The sequence below is a fragment of the Lynx canadensis genome, chromosome C1, assembly GCF_007474595.2.
Source record: "Lynx canadensis isolate LIC74 chromosome C1, mLynCan4.pri.v2, whole genome shotgun sequence".
Lineage (NCBI taxonomy): Eukaryota > Metazoa > Chordata > Mammalia > Carnivora > Felidae > Lynx > Lynx canadensis.
Window position 1 is genome coordinate 200,562,213 of NC_044310.1, and position 5,411 is coordinate 200,567,623.

Consider the following 5,411-nt stretch of genomic DNA (forward strand, 5'->3'; position numbering starts at 1 on the left):
ATGTACCTGTGATTCAGTTTAATTGACAAATTAGGCACAATAAGAGGTTAACAACAATGTAATAAAGTAGAACAATTATGACAATATACCGTAATAAAAATCGTGTGAATTTGGTCACTGTACTCACTCTTCTTGTGATGATGTGAGATGATAAACTGTCTACCCGATGAGATGAAGTGAGGTGAGGACATAGACATTGTGACCTAGCGTTAGCCTACTACTGATCTTCTGACCATACACCTGGAGAAGGATCATCTGCTTCCAGACCACAGTTGACTGTGGGTAACAAACTGGGAAGCCGGACTTCAGACAAGGGGAGACTACGGTATCCTCAAACATACAGAAAAAAAATGTGCACATTTTTTCCAACATTTCTGGGCCATTGAGGAAGGTATAAAACACTACATACGTAGGTGATGTAGGTGACGATGCTCTGAACTTCTTGAGGAACAGATTGAAGAATTACTTGAAGAACTTAGGGAAACACCAACTAGAGAAAATTAAGGAGAACTGATAAAGTCTACAAAGTCAATGCCAGTTGACCAAGAAGATCCAGCAAGTTGGAATCAATATAAGCTAGAAAACATAGGAATTAGTTAATTTCTAGATAATAGATATTTCTATGAAGTGAAAACTTAAAATAACAAATGTTTCAGAGCTCAAGACATAATAGATGCTAATTATTAAGAAAAAAAATCTTTCAATCTGAACTAGAGCCACCCTCATGTCTATGTTTTGTTCTCTGTTACTAAAGCCTGCCACTCCATTTGTTTTCTGTTTTGGCATTAAACATGGAAGTATCCCTAAAAATGTCAACAAGGGGAAAACAATAATCATTTGGCACGTATATCACTCTATTCACTGTTTTGTGTATTGACCAGAAAACAATCTTTGTAAGGTGTCACATACAGTCATTAGTTCTTTAGATATTTTTGAAGGTTTATATAATGTACTTTGGCATTAGAACCCAATGGATTTCCATATATCCTTTGGGAATCTAACCTGTAAATCAGAACAGTACTCATCTACAGATGATATTTATTCCTTCCACAAAGCAGAGAAATTGGTCAGCATGTATTGGCTGCAGAACATCATACGTAACGCTAGGGGGTGATACAGCGTATTAGAAGAAAGTTACATACATGGACAAGTAAGGTTTGGGAGATTCATCTTGAGGGCATATATAAAATAGTGAAGAGCTTGTGCAAAATTACAGTTAAATAAGTACCAAGTTATTTTTAAATTTCCAGAATGGCATGATGTGACCAAGCCAAAAGTAAAAAATTAAAAAAAAAAAATGAGAGAGACCAAAAGGAGTTGTTAATGAAAGGTCTTTTGAGACAAACAACCCACTAATATAATATATAATTAAGATGGACTTGGGTATATTTTCTAGGATCTTCTAGTTTGAAGGGAAAATATTAGTATTTCCATTTTGCTAATAATATTAAAAATAGTTTTTACCAGTTGTAAAAACAAAACTTCATTGGTAATGCATCGTCAAAATACATTGAATTGAATTGAATTGAATTGAATTGAATTGAATTGAATAAGATTTTATTTATCAAGCACTTCTCAATCTGGGGTGTGCAGGGCCCTAACCACAGTTTCAGAGTCAAGAATTTTTTTTTTCCTTTAAAAAGGTCAGTAAAGGAGGAAAGTATTAAATACACTGTCATAAAACACTGGGCTTTGTAATTGAGTAACTAGAGCACTGAGGACATGAACCAATGGGGGAAGCTAAGTGAGAGCGCGGCCCCCCAAAAAGTGGGTCAAAAGGTTACACTGATGCAGGGAGACACCCTGATGGTGCCACCACTGGGCAGAGCCAATGGGATGCTCAGTAGAAGTATGACTTGGACAGGAGCCAGTGGGAGAGAGACTTCCCTCTGGAGAGGGAGCTGTGTGTGTGTGTGTGTGTGTGTGTGTGCGCGCGCGCGTGCGTGCATATGTACATGTGTGCATGTGCACACACTGAATGGTGTGATTTGCTCAGATGCAAAGGCTGGTATTATACAGATGACATGAGGGTCTTCTCTTTCCTGATGTTCCTTTTTTCTAAGCCTTCTAAATCTTTCCCTCCCAAGCATCTGTTTTTTAACTCATCAACTCAAGGCTGTTCTCATAAATTTCCCTGCTTTAGTTTCTAAGTCATGATTAACAGTGGGAAGGTTTTCTTAGGAGTACGTAAGCATGCCCCTTGCTGTGAGCCTGGCTGTGTTCTAAGGGGCTTGGCCTGTAGAGACACAGTCAGTCCTCACCACAACCCTGCACTGTGCAGCTGTGAGACCATATTTCATGAGGCTTTTCATGACTTGACTCCTGATTGCCTTTCCAACCTTGTGTGCGGTGACGTCCTGTTTCCTCTGTAAGCACCAGCCGTGCTGAGTTTCTTCCAGTTGCTTGAAGACACCATACTTTAAGATCATGGAGAGTGTTGACCGTGTCCTTTCTAGTGCCAGTTCTCCTTTCCCCCCGCATTGTTTCCCCTTCTTCTCACACCAAACTCATGGGGTTAGAATGATTGTTTCCCCTTCTTACAGATGAGGAAAAAGAAGCTTAGAGAACTTGAGTGTTGTGTCTAAGGTCACACACGTCAGAGAGGGGACACTAATGGGGAAGAAGGATGAGCTTTGGACCCAGAAGTTAGGTTATCCAACTTCTCTCTGTCATTTACTGGCTTAAACTTCAGAGAATGTTTATTCTTTCTTTCTTTCTTTCTTCTTTCTTTCTTTCTTTCTTTCTTTCTTTCTTTCTTTCTTTCTTTCTTTCTTCCTTCCTTCCTTCCTTCCTTCCTTCCTTCCTTCCTTCCTTTCCTTCCTTCCTTCCTTCCTTCTCTTTCTTTCTTTCTTTCTTCTTTCTTCTTTCTTTCTTTCTTTCTTCTTTCTTTCACAGACAAAGAGACTGAGGTTCTCTGAGAGTAGCATGTTGTAAAGGATTTTGGTGACAGGAGGGCCAACCCAGGCACGAGACAAAGGCATAAAATTAGGGGAAATATGAAGTATGACAGAAAGAAAGGAAAGAATGTTTTCAAGAGATAATGCTAGCAAAGTACAAACAGGACCACACTGATGAATTCAGGGCCCCTGCATGCTCCATGCCCCAGACTGAGGAACCCAGGCAGGTCAGGTTTCACAGAGGATGGTGAGTATGGAGAGTGGACAGCAGAGGGAGCCCTAGACGGGTTTTGCTCCAGACTGGAGTTCGGAGAATGAGAAAGTGACAGGTCCCTCATGCTATCTCACCATGAGCTCTTGCTTTTCTTCGCTCAGGACCCAGCTAGCGCTTCCCTAACAGAAAAACAGGCCTTGGGAAGTGCTGCCTGACTCCCAAGCCTCAGAGGGATTGGGTCACGGCCCCCATTCCAGTTACACAACTAGTAAGTTGTTGAGGCAGGATTCCAGTTCTTAGGGCTCTGGGACTCTCAAGTGCAGCCTCCTCACCCACAGTCATGTTCTGCACCCCTCAACCTCTCATGGGCCTGCATTCCCTCTCTGTCAGTGCAATCCTGGGTACCAACGGAGTTCAAGGTCACTCCCAGAGTAACATGGTCTGTTCGTTTTAGCAGGGACATTTCAAAAACAATGCTTTAACTCAGAGTTAAGAATTTTTCTTAAAAAAACACCCAGCAAGGAGAGGACTGTGGGCTGGTGGCAACAACAGTACCCAGGCCATGGGTTTGGGGGCTTTAAAATCCCCCCATAATTTCCATTTGCTTCCTCTCTCTCTTTCTTCTGAACAACTGGCATCATCTTAATCTTCCTTTCAAAGCTTTGGAAACACAGCTTCAAAACCCTACCCTGGCTGCCCCCTTCCAACCTTCCCCAAACCTCCACCGTGGCAGCTTTGACCATCAGTCCCCAAACCCTGCTCCTGGGTGCAAGGGTGGGCTGTACGCGTGGGTACCCCCAAAAGGAAAGAGCTCCAGCTTCACATCTTTAGTTGCAACAAAATAAAGACTCTTGTCTTCTCCCCTTCCTCCTCTGGGACCCCACTGTGCAGGTCGGCATGGGACCAAGTCCCAGGGTGGGGGGTGCTCGGCGAAGACTCGGTGACAGGCTGATTGATGGGTTCCCGCCTCTGCTTGCCCTTCCGTCCACTCTTGCAAGGCTCTGGCCCGGGTCCACCATCCGGCTGCCTGAGGGGTCTGCTTTTCTTTGTTGACTCAGCACCAATGAGTCAGGGCCAAGATCAGATGGGGGTTCTGGGGAGCACTGCAGGGCACTGGGGAGGGAATACGAACTTAGTGGCCCAAAGGAAGGCATGGCAAGGAGCGTCTGAGCGGAGGGCACTGGGGTTGTGGTCTGAGGGGCCTGAGCAAGGAGCTGACCTGTTGATGTCATTGACCATCAGCCGTTGGTGAATCACTTTCTTGTAGAAAAACATGGGAGGTTGCTCAAATCGTGGTGCCTTTAGGGCCCTAAACATTCCCAGTCTCGTCCCTCTTGCACTCTTACTCTTTTAGAGATGCCAAAATGGAACCAAGTCCCCAGGAACTCAGCTGGTGGAAGATGAGGAGACAGCAGGTGAGTGCAATTCTCAGATATACCCCAACGGCGATTCAGCCATGTCTTTTTGCCAGAGCTGCTGAGGGTCAAAACAAAGTGGCTGATGACATTTGGTGGCATCCTTGCATGCTTGTCCACCCATACATAGGTCGTATATGCTGGTAGCGGGGCAGGAGGAGAGTTGGGTGTGGCTACGCAGGGGGACAGAAGCTAAGGAGACATCAGCCTTCCAATAACACTCAGGGAGGAGGGCGTGGAGGGGAAGAGGTAAACCAGTGACGCTATTCTTGCTCGTTCAGGTAAGACAGTTATGCCAATGCCCTCAGAACCACGGACATCGTGGCATCCTGGAATCGTAATGCTGGAGGTGAACTTAGAGGCTGTCTCCTCCAACCCCATCATTTTCAAGAGTAGGAGATGAAGACCCAGAGAAGTGAAGTGACCTGTCACCGTCATACAGCCGGATGACAACAGAGCCAAAAGCCTTAATCGGGGCTCTTTCCATGACGAGAACCCGGGATCAGATCCGCAACAGGCTTTGGTGGAGTTCAGCATCGTTTTGGCCACAGATTTGCAGATGAGCGATTCATTACTGCCCGGGGGCTGAGACACTCTAGAGGCCCTTGGTTCGACATATCTGTTCCTCTGAAAGAAGTAGTCTCTATTCAGGTCAGTTGAACTCTTGAAATTTTTTCGCTCTCAAAAGCCAGGTCATCAGGAGAAAGCGCCATGGAGAGTAAAAAATGCCTTATCAAAAAAGCTTTCTGCCTAACAGAAGGGAGATGATGCAGGAGGGTCTGTTTCTCGCTAGGTCTACGTGGGCATAAGATATGGCGAGTCCGTGGATATTCTACCAGTGCCATTCTGGGAAAATAGTAGGCCTTCCATTCTCGGGAAAACTCT

General features: G+C 44.7%; 1 long non-coding RNA gene across 1 annotated transcript; it reads left to right on the plus strand.

Annotated features, from left to right (window-relative positions):
• The first annotated feature begins 2,850 nt into the window (after positions 1 to 2,850).
• Positions 2,851 to 5,181, plus strand: LOC115520811. The gene is made up of 3 exons (XR_003970868.1): positions 2,851 to 3,379; positions 4,466 to 4,526; positions 4,808 to 5,181. It is a non-coding gene; the product is annotated as an uncharacterized LOC115520811 (long non-coding RNA).
• The last annotated feature ends 230 nt before the right edge of the window (positions 5,182 to 5,411 follow it).